General features: G+C 43.2%; 1 long non-coding RNA gene across 2 annotated transcripts; it reads right to left on the bottom strand.

Annotated features, from left to right (window-relative positions):
• Positions 1 to 5,976: 5,976 nt before the first annotated feature.
• On the bottom strand, positions 5,977 to 8,491 carry LOC310710503. 2 transcript variants are annotated; one of them, XR_014528099.1, is made up of 4 exons: positions 8,232 to 8,491; positions 7,342 to 7,411; positions 6,734 to 6,858; positions 5,977 to 6,190 (listed from the first exon to the last, which is right to left on the bottom strand). It is a non-coding gene; the product is annotated as an uncharacterized lncRNA (long non-coding RNA). The 2 variants fall into 2 exon arrangements; XR_014528098.1 differs by having other exon boundaries at positions 5,977 to 6,858.
• Between the last annotated feature and the right edge of the window lie 2,731 nt (positions 8,492 to 11,222).

Genomic DNA, 11,222 nt, shown 5'->3' with positions numbered 1-11,222 from the left:
AGAACTACCGCCCAATATCATTACTTAATGTGGATTACAAAATTTTTGCAGACATTTTGGCAAAAAGATTTAAAAAAGTGTTGATGGAAAAGATTCATAAGAACCAAGCAAGCTTTCTCCCAAAAAGGCACCTAGCAGACAATGTAAGGAACATAATAGATATTTTGGAAAAGTTAGAGGTGGACATAAACTCTAAAGCAGTGTTGATTTTCGTGGACGCGGAGAAAGTCTTTGACAATATTTCTTGGAGTTTTATGAAAAAGAATCTTCATGGGATGGGGGTAGGCCAAGGTTTTGAGAATGGTATGGGTGCAATATATTCTGAACAAAAAGCTAAGCTGATTGTAAATAATGTAATAACTGAGGAACTTAAGATAGAAAAAGGAACACGACAGGGGTGCCCAATTTCCCCATTGCTTTTTATCTCGGTTCTGGAGGTGTTGCTGAATATGATCAGAAATGACCAGCAGGTCAAAGGTGTACAGGTCGGAGCTAAACATTACAAGTTAAGAGCATTTGCAGATGACTTAGTATTGACCCTGCAAGAGCCAAACACTAGTACGAAAAAGGTGTTAGAAATAATCCAACAGTTTGGTCAGGTGGCCGGATTTAAATTGAATAAACAAAAAACTAAAGTTTTAGGAAAAAAATTAACAGATATGGAGAAGGAGAATTTTCAAGAGGAGACAGGGCTGACGGTGGTTAAGAAGGTGAAATATCTAGGGGTTTATCTGACATCTAAAAACTTGAATTTGTATAAGGATAACTATGAAAAATGTTGGTCAGAAATTAAAAAAGATCTAGAAATATGGTCAAATTTGAAATTGTCAATGTTAGGCCGAATTGCAGTGATTAAGATGAATGTATTGCCTAGAATGTTGTTTTTGTTTCAAACCTTGCAGATTCTTGACAAGATGGAATGTTTTAAGAGGTGGCAGAAAGATATCTCGAAATTTGTCTGGCAGGGCAAAAAGCCCAGAATTAAATTTAAAATATTGACAGATGCTAAAGAAAGAGGGGGATTTGCCCTGCCGGACTTAAAATTGTACTATGAAGCAGCAGCGTTTTGCTGGCTGAAAGAGTGGATGCTCCTCGAGAACACAGACGTTTTGGATTTGGAAGGTTTCAATAATGCATTTGGTTGGCACGCATATTTATGGTACGATAAAATTAAGCTGCATAGGGCCTTTAAAAACCACATTGTCAGAAAAGCATTGTTTAATGTTTGGATAAGATATAAAGATCTGTTGGAAAACAAAACCCCTAGATGGGTGTCTCCCGTGGAGGCTAAAGCAGTGAAGAAACTCAATATGGAGGTCGGATGGCCGAAGTATTGGGAAATTTTGGAACAGGAGGGAGATAAACTGAAATTACAAAGTCATGAGAAAATGAAACATAAAGTACAAAATTGGTTTCAATATCATCAAATAATGGAGTTTTTTAAACAGGATAGGAAAATTGGCTTTCAGGTGGAAAAATCAAAATTAGAGACTGAATTGTTAGAACCCAATACTAAGAATTTATCAAGAATGTATAACTTGCTGCTGAAATGGAATACACAAGATGAAACAGTTAAATCGGCCATGATTAAGTGGGCACAGGATATTGGTCATAACATTATGTTTGCTGACTGGGAATGGTTGTGGAACACCGGTATTAAATTTACGGCATGTAATGCCTTAAAGGAAAACATTATGAAAATGATCTACAGGTGGTACATGACCCCAGTCAAGCTAGCAAAAATTTACCATTTGCCTGATAATAAGTGTTGGAAATGTAAAGAGACTGAAGGTACTTTCTATCACCTTTGGTGGACATGCCCGAAGATTAAGGCTTTCTGGGAAATGATTTATAATGAAATGAAAAAGGTACTTAAATGTACTTTCCCTAAAAAACCAGAGGCCTTTCTCTTGGGCATTGTCGGCCAATTGGTGTCAAAAAGGGACAGAACTTTCTTTATGTATGCCACAACAGCAGCAAGAATACTCATCGCAAAGTATTGGAAGACACAAGATCTACCCACTCTGGAAGAATGGCAGATGAAAGTGATGGACTATATGACATCGGCTGAGATGACTGGCAGAATCCGTGATCAGGGAAAAGAGACGGCGGAAGAAGAATGGAGAAAATTTAAAAGCTACCTTAAGGACTACTATAAACTCGAGGAATGTTAGAATGTCGAGATTTTCAGGAAAAAAGGGATACAGTGATATAAGATCAGATTATAGAAAAGATTAAGATGACAGAGGTTGGAAAGGAATATTTAGAAGTTGCTAAAAAATTATGGACATTGGGATGCAGAAAGGGGGGGTATGGGGAAGTCCCGGAAAAGAGGTTTATGAAAAATGTTATGAAACTATACGTGTTTGTATGTCCTTTTAAGTGTTTGTTTTGTTTTTAAAAAATTCTGTAAAACCAATAAAATTTATATAAAAGAAAAGAAAAGAAAGAAACTGATTCCATGCAACTTGACCAGACAGGGCTCTAGCACTCTCCCGCCCCAGCCCTGCTCCCACGGTGGTGTCTAGCTCCTTCCAAATATTAGTGATTTTATCTGCAAAAAAACTTTGCAAAATTGTTGCAGGAGATCTTGGGGTCTTTACAAGGCCCCGGTGGTAAAGGTGGTTCCGTTAAATTGCGGACCACCTGAAAGAGTCTCCTGCTACTATTTTCTGCAGATGCAATAGAGGCGGTGAAGAAAGTCTTCTTCGCTGTTGCTATCGCCACTTGGTAGGCTCGACGTTGAGCTCTAACCTGTGTCCAGTCAGATTCGGAATGAGTTTTCTGCCACCAACGCTCTAGCCGTCTCAGCAATTATTTCATTGCCCTCAGCTCCGAAGTAAACCACGGGGCTGTCCAGGCTCCATGCAATCGGAGAGGGCGCTTCGGAGCCAGACAGTTGATAGCCCTGGTTAACTCCGCATTCCAGCAGGCCACCAGGGAATCAGCTGAAAGGCCATCAACATGGGATAAAGCATCCCCTACTGAGGCATCAGGCATAAGCCTGCATTTTATTAATGTTTGATCAGGACTTGTATATTAGAGAGAGCCTAAAAGATTTTCAAACGTTTCATGCCAGGCAAGAAGGCTAGCTGCTTAAGAAAACACTGACAGTGTTTTCTTCCTCTTAGACAAGGGGCCCCTTTTGATTGATAGCAGAAAACAATTCTCAAAGTCGTAAAAGCTGAAATTACAGACTGAGTAATGACACTGACCCTACATGTTATAGAAGATAAAAAAGGCAGAGATAAGCATAATTAGGAATGGGCAAATAGTAAAATGATACCATGGGCCTCTTTTAAACCTTGAGCTGTATTTTCTAAGGCCAGAGGCAAATGGGAGAAAAAAAACATCTAGCTGACAGAGAAAGAGAGGCTTTTTGGGAAGTCTTTTTAAAGCATCTAGCTGGGAAGTCTTTTTAAAGCTGTTTCTTCCTTAAACAGATAATGGGAAAAGCAGCTTGCTGAAGGGGGGGGGATGTAAACTGAAGAGCCTTCTTCTGAAACTGTTTTAAACTGAGTTCTTTTTTTTTCTTTCTCTCTCTACTTTAAAAAGGCCTTATTCCTTTTAAAAGGTTACCTATGATAATGTATGAAATATATTAGCTTAAATATATTGGCTTAAATGTAATTATGCAAAGGATTTAACAAATGCTAGAAGAGTTGTATTTATCTTGAAATTAAGTCAGCCACCAGTCCAGCCCCCTGCCAGACAAGAAGACGCCATCAAATGCTGTCCTGATATATTAGCTGTCAGACATTTGTTTAGAAACCTTCAAATGAAGGATATCTTTCAATGTTGATGTGAAACTCAAGATCCTTGACATATGTTTAAGATAAAAATTTAAGATTAACCATTTGTTTTAGAAGGCAATAGGGCAGGGAGGGCAAGAGGTGAGCTGGTAATTAAGATTCCTTGTTGAGACACATGTAAGATATATTACTACTTATTTGTCATTTATAGATGTAACAATATATAGCTGTTTGTGTTCCATATAAGGACAGGAGGATGTGGGTGTATCTTTTAGGATTGGATATAGCAATCAGCCAATAGGAAATCCAACCAGGCTGATTGGACAGAGGCAGCCCAAGGAGGAGCAAAGGGGGCTGGATTAAGGGAATATAAGTGCTGGCCATAATGGCAGGAGGCAGGCCAGAGCTTGGTAACCATATACCACTGTGCCTCTCATTTATTTGTCTGACAAATAAATAATTATTTTAATTTCTCTATTGCTGCGTTGAATATTTCATTCCAGCTAAGCGTTAACCACAAGCAGGGTGCTACACTACCACTCTCTGGAAACCATTTGGATCCATTAAGTGGCGGGGGCAGACCATCCAAATTGGTCCCACCTCCCTGCAGAGGGGAAGGGTCACGGAGAAGTCCAGTTGCACCAGGAAGTGATCTGACCATGGCACTTATTTTGTTTCACTTTTACTTAGTGTCAGATCACTCACATCACTAGAGGTGAACACCAGGTCTAAGGCATGTCCATGACTATGAGTTGGGCCAAACTTATTAAGGGACAGCCCCATGGAGGCCATGCTTTCCACGAAGTCCCGGGCGGCCCCATGTAAGGTTGTGTCGGCATGGATGTTAAAATCCCCTAGGACAACCAAACTAGGTGTTTCCAGGAGAACGTCCGCCACGACCTGAAGCAGCTTGGACAGGGAATCCTTGGTGCAGCGGGGAGGTCGGTACACCAGTAGGAATCCTGTACTGCCCCTATTGCCCAACTTCCAGAACATGCACTTGGAAAACTGGGTCGTCCCAATAGGACGCCTGGTGCAAGCTAATGACTTCCTAAAAATCACTGCAACCCCCCCTCCCCGCCCACATGACCTGGGTTGCTGTGCGTAAGAGAAACCTGGTGGGTAAGCAGCGGCAAGGACAGGCCCATCTGCTTCTTCCAACCAGGTCTCTGTCACACATGCCAGGTCAAATCCTCCATCCACAATCAGGTCGTGGATGGCAGTGGTTTTATTCATCATTGACCTGGCATTACACAGCAACACCTTCAGATCATGTGGGTTTCCCCTGTTGATTCCAGTATCCATCCGGTCAAGGCCAGACCCAGAGGCAGGGAAAGTCTTCAAACAACGACTAAAGCTGCCTCCTCGGTAATGACATGGTCTGGTCTTAGCGTAACTCCTCCTCCTGCCCATGATCACTGGGATCGGATGTCCCAGTGCTTCACCCCCTGTGGAACTTGTCCCAGCCATCGTGTTGGCTGGGGCCCAACTCCCAGGCAGCCCTGATCCCGCCCCTTAAAAACAAAACACAATCTATACAGAACCAATAAAACAACAAAAACCAAAAACAGAACAATCATACTAAAATTAATCCCCAACCAAATATCCATCCCACCCACCCACCCACCCCCAACAAAGCAAAAAAGGGAAAAAAAGAAATAAAAATTTAAAATGCCACCGACTGCTTGAGGACACATTAACCACTTGGAATGGGGAAGCAATGGCAGAACAACTTCCCACACTTCCCCAAAAGTTTGCTCCAAGTAAGGGCCTGGGCCACGCCCCCTGGGCCAGTTGGAAAGGCCTTGGAAGGGAGCAGGCCCTACAGTCCTCACCCAACCGATGGTCCAAGGCCTCACCACTGCAGGAGTACCTTTATAGCTGGGAGAAAGGGCCTGGGCCACGCTCCCTGGGCCAGTTGGAAAAGGCCCTGGAAGGGAGCAGGCCCTGCAGTCCTTTTGGGGGAATATGAAAATCTTTTTTGGCCAAGTATTATACCATCAGTATTTTTAAATCATGGGTTTAGTTCAGGATCTGCTACTTCGCCTAAAAAATAGGATACAACTTTGAATATCACAGGAAGCAAATGCAAATTCTCTGCAGATCTGTGTCCTCTTCTGAGAGTGTATTGGAGGACCCCACCCACAAACTGGACCCAGAATGTTCTGTTACACTCCTGGACAGATATCTTGTAGGTTCACATTCAAGAGACCAAACAAGAGGCTAGAATGCTAAGATTTATTTGCAGTTGCTGAATTCTTCCTGAATTCTGGGCTGCCCATGAAATCTGGATTCAGGGCTTAAGGACTACAGAAGCAGAGTGGAGGTATCAAGCAGTGAAGATATGCCACTGAGATCATTTGGTGAACCTGCTGAGCATCTGGGTTGATCCCAATCTGCGTCTCAGTTTTCTTCGGCCATAGCAGCTGCCTCTACATCTGTGAGGAGAAAGAAAAGGGCAGGGAATTCATTCCTCTGAGAGGCCAGCTATGATCTTCTTTATGAAAAAAGCAGGAATCACAGAATTTGAGAGCTGAGAGAGACTGGAAGTCATTTAGTCCAGCTCCTTTCAGTCTGCCAAGGGGCCGGGTGAGTCCAGAAGCATTATCTAGTGACAGTGATGGAGAGCCAACTGACATTCCCAGTCTGAGTTGTTGCCATTGGGCACACCTCCAGGAAGGTCATAAACGCAGAGGCAGGCTTAAGAGTTTCTGGCATGGAAGCAAAATAGGGAGGAGGAGTCTGATTAGATTAGAACATCTTTGATATGTGATGGATGTGTGCAAGAGCCGCTCTGTGAATATGCTTTTAAATAAAGCTCAGTTGAACTGATAACCAGCTTGCTAAACTGTTTGCTGCTAACGATCATTATACAATGTTAGTCCTACTTCAAGACGGCCCATTGAAATTAAAGAACATGCCTAAGTTAGGTCCATTAATTCCAATGGCTCAGAGTAGAACTTCATTGAATATAACCTTACATTGCTACAACCTTTCCTCCTAGGGTGTGTTTCTGAGGTCTCTACTCATCCTCATTGTCCTCTTCCAAACCTCTTCCGAATCCTCTGTTGATTGCCTTCTCATCTTCCAAGCTGTCTAACAATATCTGAGCAAAAGACATTCAGCAAGTCATTAATTTCCCATCATGGATACTTCTTTGCTAAGGAAACTACACTTGCTGAATTCTTGTCTCCTGCACTTGGGATGAAAAGAACAGTAGAAACAGACAGTCATACTGACCAGGAAGTTGCCAATGGGATGCCTGGGCCCCAGTGTCCTCTCCCAGTGCCAAAATGATGCTCGTGAGAACAATTCTGCTGAAGCCCATAGAATGGGTTGGAGTGTGCCGTTGGCCTTGCTGAGTGTGTCATGCCCACAACACTTTCCCCTGCTCTCTCATGTGCCCTCAGAGCAAGGATGTTTGGTGACCCCTGATCAAGACCATAAGGATGGTGATGATCTCATTTCTCATTGTGGAAGGACTTTTTTATTCACTGGAGAAGAAAGGAAATCTGCCAAGCCAAGGGAATTACCCCCAAAATTGCTATCCTTCTACCCCATCTTCCAAAAGTGTCCAGTTCACACCAACCTCTTTTGTATGTTCCCTCCATGTAATCTATGTAGCCTGATGGCCCCTCACAACGACATACTCTTCCACGCTAGAAGTAGAAAGAGATGCATCTTAACTGCTGAGAATGTGTCTAAGGTACATTTTTAAAAAACAATTGAACAGCTATTCCACTCTGTCTACCACCCCCCCAATGCCTCTGAATCCTGGGAATGGTGTTTGGACACCAAGGTAATCTCTTTGGTTAAGGGCTCTCAACTCTTCAACCAATGCAAAATTCTGCAGAGAAATTCATGACATTTATACAACAAAAGTTGGCTGTCTTTCATCTTAGTCTTGCATTAAAGGACAATACTCAGTTGGTTCTATGATTCTAAGCCCACCATTTTCAGTGAGTGGCCTCGGAGGTGGACGTAGGCTTGCTGTGAAGATGTGGTAGACCATTGATGAGCATGAAATTGACACGCATTAAATTAATTGGTTTGCATATGGATTAGCTACAATCTTACATGGGTGCTGAGTGGTTGATTGTGCATGTTTCAGACTATAGCCCCAGCCAGCTTGGTCAACAGCCAAGGGTATCTCTGTTTGAAACTTCTGGAGCACACCAGGTTAGGGAGCATGGATTGCACTAATACTAGTAATAATGATTATAATAACAGGATGGAGAAAATCTTCCTGCTTTGAGGTCATAGAGTCCACCTAGAGCTCCACAAATCCCCACCATTTGCCTTTCCCTGCTCCAAAATTTCCAGAAGACCAACTGGAGACGTCACTAAGCCTCCACCCTTTTGAGGTGCTCTGGCCTTTCTTTACTTTGGGATTTTATAATCTGCTATGCACCAACCTCTCCAGATACAAGGATGTCCTCACCAAGCATCTGACATGATGGCTTTGTTTTTCATACTTACAAAGCTGTTGCGACAAGTACTTGGACCCAGACAATCATTGGCATTTGTGCAACTCATGAGTGCCAGAACAGACAGCAGGATCAGAAGATGCTTCATGATGGATGGAGCTGGTTTTGGTGCTGACTTTGGATCAACTGAAAGGAGAAATGGGGACTTTGTGATTATATTTTTACTGAGCTTTGGAAGGCCTACAATAAACACAGAACAGTAGAGACCATGCGAGTAATGTCAACAAAAGCATTTAGAGTCATTCCACAAAGGTTGGTATCACAGAACATCTGAGGAAGTGAATCAGAATCAAAGTATTCCAGAATTGGAAGGGACCCCAGGGACCATCTCCAAACCTCTGTAATGTAGGAATCTCAAGATAATCACACTTGACAGATGAAAGAGAATAAAACTTATAGCACATCTATGGGAATGAGCAAATGTCCTTGAGCCACATGTAGGCTACTAAGAGATGCCCTCCACTGTGCAGCCCAACTCATTGGAGGTTGTAGTCAACGTTCTTCGTTGATCATGTAAGAAGTAGAAGGCCACCAAGCTGTATCGGATTTGCCTTCCTTTGTTATTCCTCGATCCACTTGATTTCAGTAAGCTAATCTTCCTGAGGATGCCAAGTCACATGATTTGTCCAACCAGCCATCATTTTATAGAAAATCCAGCTGACGTGGACTTCCAGTGAGGTAAGATGGCAAGCGCCATGGCTGTGCAGAACTCCTGAGAACCTGCCTGGATGGTCCCCGTGCTGTTAACACCGCCGCCAAGATTGGTGGGGGAACCACAGGTGCCCGACGTGACAACCAGGGAGGCCACACAGAGCACACACACCCCAGTGGCCTTGACCCCAGTAGGACTGGGAACATCCCACTGATGGCCTAGCGGAGCTCCGAGACCCAAAGGCCTCCATATCTGAACAGAAAACAAAAAGCAAAAAGGAGGTCCCCCCAGCTGAGCACCAGCTTACTACCACTGCTGCAGCAGCCACTGCCACTGCTGCCACCAAGGGAAAGAGGTAGGGGGGTACCGGGAGGGCCAGGGAGCCTGCAAGGAATATACCCCAGGCCCAACTCCAAGTCTACCTCCCTGGTGGCTAGCACAAAAAGAGCAGAATGGGACCCAGAGGGGAACTGTGAGCCAGAGGCCACCCTAGGAAAAAACAAATGTTGGGATTTATTTATTTTTGCTATTTATTTATATTTACTCTTTTTATTATTTTTATCACACACACACACACACACACACACACACACACACACACACAATTTTATTATTATTATTTCCCCTTTGATGAACTGTAATGCCCTAACCCAGGGACCAACATCCAGGCCCTGTGGGCTCTGCAGTGAAATTAAAACTGCCTGTGAATCAAAATTGCCACCAATACATTTTTTATTATACACACAAACCCCTTTCCCCCTCCTTCTTTATTCAGAACCCAGCACCCCACTGTTTTGCATTGTGGGTCCATGGGCTAGTCGTCTGTTTTCCAAGGCCTGAGTAGGATTTTTTTTTTGGGGGGGGGGGAAATAATCAAATTGGCTCTGGGTCTTCCCTTTTTTAGTTATTCTGCATTGTTGGGTGATATTTGTTGGAGTGGTATACATTCAGTTTTCAGCTGACATCTAGTCTGGGCAGGTGAGAAGATTTCAGGAAGAATGAAACACTTACCTGAGGCAGTGTTGGGTTGTGGGCATCCTTTAGTCGCTGTTGTCAGGCATGACCTGTGGGTGCTGGGGGGGTGTTTCCCTTTGACTTGATGAATACTTTGGGGTGAAGGTTCACACAGTAGGGAGGGTGATGGGGGTAGAAATTACACCTGCCCAGATTTATTTGATTTGTTTACATTAGTTGAATCTGACTAACTAGTTTGTTTTGCAGATCCTCAAGTTACGTTTATTAAATATTACCAATTTATCCACCTGTAGTTGTCTTGACCCCTCTTCCTGGTGTGCTGGCAAGTGTCCTTGATGCTGTCTCTAAGCTGTCCCTCCAAACCCGAATAGGAACATCTCCCCACCTCCCTGAGAAAGAGGGTTCTCTTTGTTTCTGCCTTGTTCTCAGGAACATAGTTTCTTCACTGAAAGAATCAAGTGATGAACAGTCCCCAAGTGACTGCCCACCCCCACCTTGTCCTGCTTACAAGGGGAATGTAAGGCAGGAGATTGGAGGAAGTAAAGGAAAACGAAAAGGCTGCAGAGTGCAGACCACCACTTTGATTTAGATACCATTGACTCCACAGAACACATGGAAGCTGTTAATAATGGACCATCTAAAATCATTCGTTAAAAAGGATCAAGAAAAGCAAACTTTAAAAAGATACTTGCATATATTTAAATAGAAATATAACATTTAAAGATCTTAAATTATAAAGATCTTAAAATTATATATAAAGCTGCACATTAAAATCCTTTGCAGAATTAAAGTAAGGACACTCGCAAACACCCCTTCAGTGCCCTAGAATCCCTGCACCCCACAAAGGAGTTTTTGACCAACATTTTCTCTTCCCTTTGATCATTTTTAACTGCAATTTCTTTCCCCAGATATTTCTGGGGAATAGTCAGAACAGCACTGGGCTTGATCATTGGGCTGGTTTAAATAGCCAAGTGGTCTGACCTGGGGGGATTTGTGGGTATGATTTGTTGTCTTTTGTTCCTGGACTAAGACCAAGTGTCTTAGGGAGGACAATTAGCCATCTTGTGCTGACATGGAGAACAGTGTGCTCCTTCCCAAGGCAGAGTGGTCTTTCCTCTGTTCTCTTCCTTGACTGTTCCTCCGGTTCATTCTGTTCTGCGTCGTACCCTTCCTGAATTTCACAATTTCTTATATCCATGCCTGAATCGCATAATGCACAACTCCTCCATCATTTTCTTCTCCCCTAGGGCAGGCTCAGCAAACAAAGAAGTGCTGTAGACACAAATGCTTTCCATAGAGTAGGGGACACTGTTTATGGAACAGTGAGTGCCCCCCCAAAAGGTTTGGGAACCTCTG

Source organism: Podarcis liolepis (genome assembly GCF_965112155.1).
Source record: "Podarcis liolepis genome assembly, chromosome: 7".
Lineage (NCBI taxonomy): Eukaryota > Metazoa > Chordata > Lepidosauria > Squamata > Lacertidae > Podarcis > Podarcis liolepis.
Note: the sequence above shows the minus strand (reverse complement) of the source record. Positions and strands in the feature narration are given on the sequence as shown.